This window comes from Ahaetulla prasina, chromosome 1, assembly GCF_028640845.1.
Source record: "Ahaetulla prasina isolate Xishuangbanna chromosome 1, ASM2864084v1, whole genome shotgun sequence".
NCBI lineage: Eukaryota > Metazoa > Chordata > Lepidosauria > Squamata > Colubridae > Ahaetulla > Ahaetulla prasina.
In genome coordinates, this window is record NC_080539.1 from 263331241 (window position 1) to 263344868 (window position 13628).

Genomic DNA, 13628 nt, shown 5'->3' on the forward strand with positions numbered 1-13628 from the left:
AAGATCCATTTTTTAATATTTTCCTAAATACTAGTATGCTGTCCTACAAGAGGAGATTCCACAGAATGCCTGTTTCTGAATTCTCACCACATAACACATGGCATGGTAATCCTCAGCAAACATTATTTACAGAGATATATTCTCCACCCTGGAGATGAGACCACCCCCCTCCCAGCCTTCTGAAAAGGAGTCAAAGCATGGCTCTGTGGCTTCACATGAAGAGCCCAGAGGAGCACTCAGCTGTTGGGCTGACTTGTGCCCTGAAAACAGGGGTGAAATTCAGCAGGTTCTGACAGGTTCTGGAGAACTGGTAGCAGAAATTTTGAATAGTTTGGAGAACCTCTGTCTGGACCCAGAGTGGGGTATGAATGGAGATTTTGCAGTATCCTTTCCCTGGAGTGGGGTGGGAATGGAGATTTTGCAGTATCCTTCCCCTGCCACACCCACCAAGCCCCACCCACCCATCAAGCCACACCACGCCCACAGAACCGGTAGTAAAAAAAATGAATTTCACTACTGCCTGAAAGTCCCTGCTTTGCCTTTTAAACAATTTAAATAATATTTAATTATCTTTGCCTGTTTCTAAATGTTTAACTTTTAGATAGATAGATGATAGATAGATAGATAGATAGATAGATAGATAGATAGATAGATAGATAGATAGATAGATAGATAGAAAGATAGAGAATAGAGATGATAAGATAAATAGGGAGATGGAGATAGAGACAGAGATGGAAATGGAAATGGAGACAAAGGTGATAGAGACAGTAAGACATTAACTGTGTAAATCTCTCCACTAGTGTAACCCATAATATTGGCCCCATGCCACTGCTGAAGCTGACTCAAAAAGGTGAGCTGCCTCTTGAATATAGTCTTCAAGCAACAATTGAATAGCCATAAATGTTGCTGTGATTCTGAATCCAGGAAATTTTAAGTCATGATCCAGATGCAAGCTTTAATGGGGAAACAAAATGCAAGAGTTTTGGAATTCAGTAATACAACTATCCCTGTGTACCAGGACTGTTTGTTCCTGTAAGTCTGTAATACAATCACTTCCAGTTACGCTAATAGTATAGCAGTTGTATGCTTTCATAGAAAGAAAGGTTAGGATAAGCAAACATTAGATAAAATAAAGGGTAACCTGAGTTCCACCCAGAAGCACAACTTGTTCGTGTGAGATCCTGTTGACATTCTAGTAAAGTTTGATCGGCTTTGAAATGAAGCCTAGATCAATTTACTGAAACTAGAATTTGCCCCATTCCTTGCTCCTGTAATAAAAGTATATTCGGTCAAAATTAAATTCATTAGTCATATAATGCTTAATATATAAGGATAGTAAATACACAATCATAACAAAAGTCTTAACGGGCTGAACTGCTACAATAGCATAAATGGCGATTTCTAAAATGCAATACACGTGACATGTATTTAACGCATTACATGTAGAAAAGAGAGGATTACATTAATGACTCCATCCCAGACATTTCTCTTCTCTCTTCTCTCAATGTTTCACATGTTGAGATCAGATGTCAAAAGGAGCGTAATAGGGGAAGCTATCCTGAAAAGGATTAGGATTGAAATTCCATATTATTAGGAACTCTCTCAATTGTTCATGCTCAACATGCAGCCTTTGGATACAAGGTTAGTCTAGCCATACTATGGGGGAGGTCGATGTCAGCCGTGGCCCCATTCTTAAACAAATGTTCAGGACACGAATGAATTGTAGGATCCAATCTGGGTCAGTCATGGGGAACAGAGGTTTGCCTTCATTAGTGAATGAATGAACTATAGCACAGGTGTCAAACTCGCCTTCACATGATGTATCACAATGTTTTTCCCCTTTGTGACACATCCGGCCCATGGGCCACCAGTTGGATACCCCTGAACTGTAGAATGGGAATCCAGTTAATTTTAGAATAATCCAGTTTGGCAATCTAAAATTTCACCCTTCAGATATTAAAATGGAATTTTCTACATATCAGATGATGGGAGCAAAGCACAGAGGATGATCGTATCTTTTGAATACTAACTGTCAGCTTTCAATGGCTAGCAATTTTCAAAATGCCAAACTTTATAATAGCTTTATAAAATTGTATTATAATCTGATCTGATGATGTTGTCTAGTTTGGATAATGAAACATCTTCAAGAAAACAACCTAGTTTAGAGAGCATCAAGGACTCCTCATTTCAATCCCAAGCTACAAATATTTTCCTTTACTGTATTCTAAATCTATTTACCGTATATACTCGAGTATAAGCCGAGTTTTTCAGCACGTTTTTTGTGCTGAAAAACGTCCCCTCGGCTTATACTCGAGTCTACGTCTTCGGGAACCCCGCACAGGAGGGGGTACCGAACGGACTCCCATGGGAGGGACGGGGAGCGGGCCCGCCGAGGTCTCGCGGGATTTGTCGCCCCCAGGCCGGCCCCCATTCCCGTGTCTGGTGGGCGGACGGCGCAAACTTGGCGGACTGTGCATTGGCGCGGGGAAGCCCTGGTGGTGCAGTGAGAGGGCTGGGCAGGGGAGCCGCCAGCCTTCTCGGCTGAGGGAGGGAGGGTTTCCCCGACCGCGCGAGCTCGCCGCCGCGAGAGCCACCCCAAAGGCCAGAAGAAAAGGTCATTCCATCGGAGTAATGGAGCGAAGGCTCCTTCCTCTCCCGCCTTACCCATGCTGTGCGAGCCCGGCTGGGCTGCAACCCCGCCGCCGCCGCTCCTTCCTCAGCCTCCCGGGGCTCGCGCTCTAGCAGCCGCCAAGCTCAGGCCGGACTCGGCAGCTCCCCATCAGCACTCGCACGGCGCGATTCGGGCAGGAGGAGTCGGGCTCGCTCTGTGGCGGTGGCGCCTCCGCCACCGCCTCCGCCGCCGCCTCCGCCGCCACGGCCACGGAGCGAGCCCGACCTCCTGCCCGAATCGCGCCGTGCGAGTGCTGATGGGGAGCTGCCGAGTCCGGCCTGAGCTTGGCGGCTGCTAGAGCGCGAGCCCCGGGAGGCTGAGGAAGGAGCGGCGGCGGCAGGGTTGCAGCCCAGCCGGGCTCGCACAGCATGGGTAAGGCAGCTCCCCATCAGCACTCGCACGGCGCGATTCGGGCAGGAGGAGTCGGGCTCGCTTGTGGCGGTGGCGCCCGCCGCCGCCGCCGCCGCCGCCGCCACGGCCACGGAGCGAGCCCGACTCCTCCTGCCCGAATCGCGCTGCCGAAAAGTGCTGATGGGGAGCTGCCGAGTCCGCCTGAGCTTGGCGGCTGCTAGAGCGTGAGCCCCGGGAGGCTGAGGAAGGAGCGGCGGCGGGTTGCAGCCCAGCCGGGCTCGCACAGCATGGGTAAGGCGGAGAGGAAGGAGCCTTCGCCCATTACTCGATGGAATGACCTTTCTTCTGGCCTTTGGGTGGCTCGCGACGGCGAAGTTCGCGTCGGGAAACCTCCTCCTCAGCCGAGAAGGACTGCACCGCCAGGGCTTCCCGCGCCAATGCATAGCCTGGCGGGAGTTACTGCAGCTCACCGGCTAGCCCAACTGGTGGTGTTGGGGCAGCCGCTCCGCTTAGCAAAAAGGTCGCTCGCCCAAAACTCCTCGCCTTCTCCTGGGAAGGGCTGGATGGCTAGCCGGGAAGGGTTGAATAAGCAAGCCAACCTCCCTCCCTCCCTCCCTCCTCTCCCCCGCAAGCGAAAGAGCGTTTTCCCGTTGGAAGAGAGAGAGAGAGAGAGAAAGGAGGGGCCGTTCCTCCCCTTCTTTCATTCTTTCTTCTCCCTCCGTGCTTCAGAAGCTGGGCGTGTGTGTGCGCGCCTGTGTGCTCTAGTCCTGTGTGCTCTAGTCTCTTCCGCGGCGCTGGAAGAGAGAGAGAGAGAGAAAGGAGGGGCCGTTCCTCCCCTTCTTTCATTCTTTCTTCTCCCTCCGTGCTTCAGAAGCTGGGCGTGTGTGTGCGCGCCTGTGTGCTCTAGTCCTGTGTGCTCTAGTCTCTTCCGCGGCGCTGGAAGAGAGAGAGAGAGAAAGGAGGGGCCGTTCCTCCCCTTCTTTCATTCTTTCTTCTCCCTCCGTGCTTCACCGTGCTGGGCGACCTGGAGCAGCTGCTCTTCAGCCAGATGCTCGGTGAGTCAGCCCGTCCCCTTCCTTCCCGTGGGGGTCTGCCTTGCTGGTGAAGGTTATTGGGGCTTTTGAGCAAGGGAGGAGGAACGCGAGCACCGCCTTCGGCTGGCATTCCGGGATTTCCTTTGTTTAGAGCTGGGAATCCTCCTTCCCTTTGCACTCCTCCCTCCCTCCCTCTCTCTCTCTCTCTCTCACACACACACACACACACACACAGACTTCTAAAGTCGATTGGCACAATGCTAAGCAAACACAGCAGTGGGTCAAGGGTGAAGGGCTAGGAACCTGGCAGGTGAAAGGTTGAGCGACATGAAAGGCAAAGACCACAATTGTTTTAAGAAAGAAGCTTTAGCAGGAGGGGGATGGAGGGTGTTTTAAGTTTTGGCAAACAGCCAGGCCAACTGTATTGGAGAAGGTCACACAACTGGCCTTAACATTTTAGCTGCTGTCTTTTTCCTCACACTTGGGTTTAATGATATTAGAGATCCTTATTGCCCTGCCAAAAAAAAAAAAAAAAGAGCCACCCCAACGTCTATGAAAATTAACCTTCTCTGCCAAGAGACACTGTGCAGGGTATTTTCACTATTGGTGTGCATACAGGCTTAGATTTGTGCTGGGTTCTTAGTGCTTAGAGCACTGACCTTCAGAGGCACCCTGGTCCCTTGGAAGCTAAAGGAGGACTCATTTTCATGCTTGCAGTTGTATTGTCAATTTCTGTGAGACAATGTTGTTGAAGTAACTCACTCACTCATTCATTCATTCATTCATTCCTTGTGTGTCCAATCACACTTAGCCAATAAAAATTCTATTCTATTCTATTCTATTCATTCATTCATTCATTTTATTTTGTCAAATACATATTAAATAATTATATAAATATAAGCATGAATTGAATACATAAAAGGAATACAACTAAAGGGAACATTAGGACAGGGACGGTAGGCACGCTGGTGCTCTTATGCACGCCTTACAGACCTCTTAGGAATGGGGTGAGGTCAATACTAGATAGTCTTTGGTTAAGGCTTTGGGGATTTTGGGAAGAGACCAGAGTCAGGTAGCACATTCCAGGCATTAACAACTCTGTTACTGAAGTCACATTTTCTGCAATCTAGATTGGAGGCGTTCACTTTAAGTTTGAATCTATTGTGTTCTCGTGTATTGTTGTGGTTGAAGCTGAAGTAGTCATTGATAGGAAGTACATTGTAGCAGATAATTTTATGAGCTATGCTCAGGTCATACCAAAGGCGGCGTAGTTCTAAATTTTCTAAAGCTGGGAATCCTCCTTCCCCCTTTTGCACTTTTATTGTTTTTCGTTCAAATAAATATTCATGTTATTTTACTTGGCTCTATCTTTATTTTTTACATTGACCAGTAGCTGCCTCATTTCCCACCCTCGGCTTATACTCGAGTCAATAGTTTTTCCCAGTTTTTGTGGTAAAATTAGGTGCCTCGGCTTATATTCGGATCGGCTTATACTCGAGTATATACGGTATATAAGCACAAGTATATATTTTACAAAGCTTGAATTTTTAGTATCAACCAAGAGGACGTATGTCATTTTTCAGAAATGATAAGAGTTGATGAAAAGTATGTTCTTTCATAGTTGGCCTGAAAGTCCAATTCAGCTCCTCCTTCCTCTAATTTTACCTTTCCAGCCCCCAGCCCGCCCCCTTTTTTTCCCTTTTTCTTTCCATCTCTTTGATATTCCTACTGGAAAAAGAGGAGGAAATGTTTGTATTAGTGTGAAAGAGAACAAGATTGGTGTAAGCAGATGGGATCTGATTAAAATTTAAAAGGGATATTTTGCTTTAGATATATTCATTCCCTAGTTATCAATAGCTATGTAGGTCAAAGTTAAGGAGACAGCTCACATTTGCTTTTCTTGGTTGCTTTCAGAAACTCTTGAGCACAGTCTATAGAAAAAAACTTTTTCCATTACAGAATTATGCGTCTCTCTTAGCTTTTTCCCCAGTGCTGTAATCTGTTGCGAATCAGCTATAACATCATTTATTAAATAAAATGTCTATAAGTCTGATAAGAGTCTCGCTTCGAGTAAAATCTATGAAACTAAAATTAACGTAATTTTATGCCACTGTAGGAATTTCCAATTTAAAAACATGCAAACAAGAGAAACACCTTGGGAAAAGACTTCAAATAACATCTTACTGAAAAATAGCTGGACAGAAATGTTACAAATCGTAAAAACACAGGTGAAAGGGATGCAGTTATTTCTGTATTTGAGTATTTCTTTTATTTCCTTATTCATTAAATTTTTATGCTACCCATCTCATTAATACAGTGACTCCGGGAGTCTTACAATATGATAAACAGTAAAAAAAAAAAGTACTACAAGACAATTAAAATTAGAAGAAATAAATAGAAATGGTAAAAACCAAGATGATGGGCAGCCTGGGGTGGAGATTTTCTCTCCCTGGTCAGTCACCTCCAATGTAGCAGGCCTCTGTTAGTCAGCCTCTGCCTGAGGTGGCCAAGCAACAGAGCCAAGTTTTCAGGAGGCCAGGAGGATGGTGACAGATTTCACCTTCAAAAGGAGAATATTCCAGAGGTTGGGGCCACAGCAGAAAAGGCTCTTCTCCTGGATTCCGCCAGCTGAAATTTTTTGGCAGACAGGAAGCTAGTCCCATCAGGGTGAGATGACTTCTTAATGTTCATGTAGTGTCCCCTTCCTTGGACAGTGGATCACAAATGGAAAAAAATAGAAACTTTGTCTTTTATTTTTGCATGTAGGAAACTACTGCTGTTATTAAAGAGGTACATATTATCCATTTTCTCTGATCAGATTGATTAAGGGGCCTGTTCAATTCGTGCTGCCTTACTTGAGCCATGTGATGCAATATTAAGGAATTATTTTTCAGGTTCTGACATGCGCTCGTCTGGATTGTGTCAACTGATCATAGCAGTGTGTGATCTAAATTAGATGGCTATGCAACTGCATGTTCCTAGTTCAGAAATCTATGGTGGGATATGTAATTGAATAAACTTTCCTCTCCTAATATATATTGCTTTATTTATTCTACAAATTTCATTACTTTCATTACATTCATTGCCTCAACTGTTAATGTAGTGAATGTAACAACATTTGCAATAACCTCAAGAAGCATAACTAATTTATGAAATAAATGCATGGAAGGCCCCTTTCTCTTCAGTTTATTGATCTTCATAAAAATAAAAAACCATTCTTTCCACAGATGATTCAGACTACAAAAACATATTATTAGTTTTATTTATTTATTTATTTATTTATTTTGTCACAACAATATATGTAGGTATCATACAAAAAGATTATATAGTAAATAAACATATATATATATAAAAAAACAATAGGACAGGAACGGTAGGCACGTTTGTGCGCTTATGCACGCCCCTTATGGTCCTCTTAGGAATGGGGTGAGGTCAATAGTAGAAAGTTTTTGGATAAAACTTTTGGGATTATGGGAAGAGACCACAGAGTCAGGTAAAGTATTCCAAGCACTGATGATTCTGTTACAGAAGTCATATTTTCTGCAATCTAGATTAAAGCGATTGACATTAAGTTTAAATCTATTAGTTGCTCTAGTATTATTGCAATTAAAGCTGAAGTAGTCTTTAACAGGAAGGACATTACAATAGATGATTCTGTGAGTTAAGCTTAGGTCTTGTCGAAGGCGACGGAGTTCCAAGTTTTCTAAGCCTAGGATTTCAAGTCTGGTGGGATAAGGTATTTTGTTGTTTTCAGAGGAATGGAGAACTCTTCTTGTAAAATATTTCTGGACACGTTCAATTGTATTGATGTCAGAGATGTGGTGAGGGTTCCAAACTGGCGAGCTGTATTCTAGAATTGGTCTAGCAAATGTTTTATATGCTCTGGTTAGTAGTGTGGTGTTTTTGGAAAAGAAGCTACGCAAAATTAGGTTTACAACTCTTAGAGCTTTTTTTGCTATGTAGTTGCAGTGGGCTTTGGCACTTAGATCATTTGACATGAAAACTCCAAGGTCTTTGACGGGATGGGGGTCGTCTGTAAGGTAATGTCCATCTAGTATGTATTTAGTTTTTGGGTTCTTTTTTCCTATATGTAAGACTGAGCATTTGCTGGTTGAAATTTGGAGCTGCCAATTTTTAGACCAAGCGGATAGATGATCAAGGTCGTTTTGAATGATAGAAGTATTATCTGTGGTGTTGAATAGTTTTCATCAGTGTACTAATGGCAAGGGGCTTCAGATCCCTGAAAGACTTTGCTCCCTGCAAAATCATATGAGATTTTACTCTGAACATGTGTCTGAAACTATATAAATGATCGTATGAATCAACAAGAATTGAATTCTTTGTGAGAAATTTTGAGGCCAGCTGGTAGTTATACAAGCTCAAAATCATGAGAAGAGAGAAGGGAAAATACCCGATATCCTCAGAAATTTAATTTAATTATTTAATTTAATTTAATTATTTAATTTAATTTAATTTAATCAATATAGGTATTGCCTAGAGAACGGGTGTCAAACTTACCGCATCACATTGCCATCACATTTCACAATGTTTTTCCCATTTGTGGAGATGGGGTGGGCATGGCCTGTGCATTTGGCCTGTGGGCCGCCAGTTTGACACTCCTGCCCTAGAGTCATTCTGGAATTGGATGGCACCTAAATCAAATCAATTAAATTTAATTTAAGGGATATATAACAGATAGAATGCAGGGTATTTGAAAAGTAAGCCAAAACAGTACAGGATGGGGTGGGGGGGGATCATAGTTGAAAGAAGCACTTTGACCGTCATCCTGACAGTAAGAAATCAAAAGTATTGTTTGATGACTATTCTTTATCTAGCCAAATTGTATCTATGAGAGTTCATTGTATCTGTGAGTGTAACGGAATAAAATTGGGAGCTCTGAGATTGACTGCCAAGTCCTGTCAGCCTATCAGCAGTATTTGTTTCAAAGTGCCTCACAAATCTGACCAGACTACAGCATTGCTCTCAGGTTCCAGAAGTAATCATTTTTTCTCTTACTCAAAAGATCTGCTGAAAACTACTGGAGAAAACCTTGGAGAATAAGAAGCAGTTTGCCTTCCTTGCCACTACCACAAAGTAGACAGATTAATGTGTTCCTTATCATCATCTGAAGTCATAATCACCTATGATATGTACAGGAGAAACTCAAAAAATTAGAATATCGTGCAAAAGTTCATTTATTTCAGTAATGCAACTTAAAAGGTGAAACTAATATATGAGATAGACTCATTACATGCAAAGCGAGATAGTTCAAGTCTTGATTTGTCATAATTTTTATGATTATGGTTTACAGTTCATGAAAACCCCAAATTCACAATCTTAGAAAATCAGAATATTGTGAAAAGGTTCAATATTCTAGGCTCAAAGTATCCCACCCTTATCAGCTAATTCAGCCATAATACATGCAAAGGGTTCCTGAGCCTTTAAATGGTCTCTCAGTCTGGTTCAGTAGGAATCACAATCATGGGAAAGACTGCGGACCTGACAGTTGTGCAGAAAACCAGCATTGACATCCTCCATAAGGAGGGAAAGCCTCAAAAAGTAATTGCAAAAGAAGTTGGATGTTCCCAAAGTGGTGTATCAAAGCACATTAATGGAAAGTTATGTGGAAGGGAAAAGTGTGGAAGAAAAAGGTGCACAAGCAGCAGGGATGATCGCAGCCTGGAGAGGATTGTCAGGCAAAGGCCATTCAAAAATGTTGGGGACTTTCACAAGGAGTGGACTGAGGTTGGAGTCAGTGCATCAAGAGCTACCACACACAGACAGATCCTGGACATGGGCTTCAAATGTCGTATTCCTCTTGTCAAGCCACTCCTGAACAACAAACAACGTCAGAAGCATCTTACCTGGGCTAAAGAAAAAAAGTGGTCCAAAGTCCTCTTTTCTGATAAGAGCAACGTTTGCATCTCATTTGGAAACCAAGGACCCAGAGTCTGGAGGAAGAATGGAGATGCTTTGCAGACACACTGCAAGATGCTTGAAGTCCAGTATGAAGTTTCCACAGTTTGTGTTGATTTGGGGAGCCATGACATCTGCTGGTGTTGGTCCACTGTGCTTCATTAAGTCCAGGGTCAACCGTCTACCAGGAGATTTTGAAGCATTTCATGCTTCCTTCCGCAGACCACCTTTATGGAGATGCTGATTTCATTTTCCAGCAGGACTTGGCACCTGCCCATACTGCCAAAAGTACCAAAAACCTGGTTCAATGCCCATGGGATTACTGTGCTTGATTGGCCAGCAAACTCGCCTGACCTGAACCCCATAGAGAATCTATGGGGCATTGTCAAGAGAAAGATGAGAGACATGAGACCAAACAATGCAGAAGAGCTGAAGGCCGTTATTGAAGCATCCTGGTCTTCCATAACACCTCAGCAGTGCCACAGGCTGATAGCATCTATGCCACACCGAATTGAGGCAATAATTGATTCAAAAGGGGCCCAAACCAAGTACTGAGTACATATGCATGCTTATACTTTTCAGAGATCTGATATTGTTCTATGTACAATCCTTGTTTTATTGATTTCATGTAATATTCTAATTTTCTGAGATTGTGAATTTGGGGTTTTCATGAGTTGTAAACCATAATCATCGAAATTATGATTATCAAGGCTTGAACTATCTCGCTTTGCATGTAATGAGTCTATCTCATATATTAGTTTCACCTTTTAAGTTACATTACTGAAATAAATGAACTTTTGCACGATATTCTAATTTTTCAAGTTTCACCTGTATGTAGAGTATGGATATTATATATTTATGTGATTAATCCTAGTCAACCATATTTGTTTTATTATTTCTCAGCACCCTGGTAAACCAAAACTCTAATTGGAATCTACAACAGGTGAGGGGGGGAGTCATGCTTATCTGTTCATAACACAGTGAGTCCACTACCTACAGATGGAGTTAATCTGTATTATCTCCCTTTTAGTGGAATTATCCCTTTAGTGTAAAGTGTTACTTAAAGTTCACCAATATTTCAGCATATCAGACATTTTACACAGCCATACCATGACTCTGACAAATCTTCAGTAATAGCTGGGTATCCAACATTAAAAAACACTGAACATTTAAACAAATACATATATATAGTGTATGTATGTGTGTGTGTATATAGTGTGTGTGTGTACATATACATATACATATATATCAGAGGTGAAATCCAGCAGGTTCTGACAGGTTCTGGAGAACCGGTAGTGGAAATTTTGAGTAGTTCGGAGAACCAGCAAAAACCACCTCTGGCTGGCCCCAGAGTGGGGTGGGAATGGAGATTTTGCAATACCGGGTATTTTGCAGTATCCTTCCCCTGGAGTGAGGTGGGAATGGAGATTTTGCCGTATCCTTCCACTGCCACACCCACAAAGCCATGCCCACCAAGCCACACCATGCCCACCAAGCCGCGCCCACAGAACTGGTAGTAAAAAAATTTGGATTTCACCACATATATAGATATAGATATAGATATAGATATAGATGATATAGATATAGATATAGATATAGATATAGATATATACTGTACACACACACACACACAAAGGATGCCTTTTCATGTACACTGATATTTGTATATATATATATATTGTTTAATTTTGGTATCGTTACATTTTTTTAAAAAATCTATAGTCACGAAATCCAGGTCTTTTACTTTTCCTCATTCTATTTTTCATGTTTTATGAACCATGAAGATATTGTCTTAGGATGTGTAAATAGTTAACCAGTCATTCAAAGGTAGCTACGGTAAACATCCTGTACTGCTTGGCAAGGATCATATAACGCTGTACAATAAGAATGGAAACGAGTTGACCTACTGATTAAGTCTTTAACCATCCTAAGTCCAGCAAGCTTCCAAAATGAACACAGCTCAACAATGTCAATAGGAGAAGGCAGAAACTAGGTTACCTTAGGTTAGAGAAGACACAAATCACATCATATTTCTAGTCCCCAGCTTGGCCTTCACCAGGTAAATCTATAAAGTGTGCATATGGGGTACATTTTAAGGAACATGGCTTATCAATAACATTATTTAATTAACAATGATGAGTTTTCAGGCTGTAGTCTATATTTTGTTTTGTTCTGACGGCTGCAACTGTCTTTTTGAGAGTGAGCTTCTTTGAAGGGTACCTCTTAGTTGCAAAGAGACTCATCACTGCTCTTTTGATGCCAGCCATGACAGCCTACACCAGTATATTATTATTATTAATAACATTATACCAGTAATATTATTATTAATAAAAATGCTAATTTAAAAGAAAAACAAAAGCAGGACAAAAAATTTCTAACAGAAGGTAACTACTGTATAAAAACAAGAAAATAACTTATGCAAGTACATTTTCTGGAAGTGCTTTAAATCCACAAATGTCATAAAGAAAAGGCACCAGCCTGCCATATTTAATCAGGGAGCTCTATGTTTTAATTTTGTTCTAGCTCTCACTCCTTACATCCTGCCTATTTCATGGTTGAGACAGAAAGAAGGGCCTTCAACAGAATTTAGGAAAAGAGCATCATTAGAACTAATATTAGCTATAGATCAACTTAAGTATAATTTAGACTACAAGGTATGTAATCTTACTTTGAATTTCTTAAGCAGTTTACTGTCTGAAGGGGAGGGAAGTCACATTTCCCTAAAAATGCAGACAACAATTTAGCAAAAACAATAGGTTAAATGGATAGAAAAATTAATGGCCAAGAGTATCAATGCCTGCCTCTGTAAAAGGTCTACATCAAACTCAAGGCCTGTGGGCTGGATCTGGCCCACAGGGCCGCCCTGGAAACAGTGAAGGACTGGCCCATAGTGCCTCTGCCAGCAAAAATGGAGCTTGGGAGGGCCACGTGTGGCCCTCCAGAGCTCAGTTTTCTCTGGCAGAGGATTGCAGGAAGCCATTACAACCGAAAACGGAGGTCGGGAGCCCGTTTTCTCTGGCTCAGCACTCGGGCCACCACAGGTGCCCACAAGACAAGTAATGAGCTGGCCATGCCCACCCTAGCCACTTCCACTCCGACCCACTGAGGTCAATCCTGATGCGGCCCTCAATGAAATGGAGTTTGGCACCCCTGATCTCTATACACAGAAGAGTCAAACAACGGGCCGTGCTTCTCAGCTGAACTTGAAAGACTGAGATTTACAGTCTCAGGATTAAATGATCAGCTGAGATTTCGTTCAAAGCGATGCACCTTAGCCAAATAGATGCACCTTAGGCAAATGGAAAAGGGTATTTTGATGTGGCTGATTGTAAAGCAATAAGAAAATTTGGTATTGAGCTTTTCATTGTGGGCCATCAATTACAGGGTTACCAGTGCTGTTGTGCATGGAGGGGGGAGAGAGAGAGAGAGAGGAAGAAAGAAATAATGGTATTTAATGGTGTGTAAAATGGATACAAGATGCAATGTAATAGCTTAAGGGTTTATGCAACAGAAAACATTATGATCTGAGAAAAAGGATCTCAATTTACCGTCTCAGGCTGGAGGAGAAATGAGGGACAAAGGAATTTAATTGAAATCTAGTGATGAAACCTGACTGCTGTTGCAAGTCCCGTTCATTGAGGGGGTCATTAAGGCAA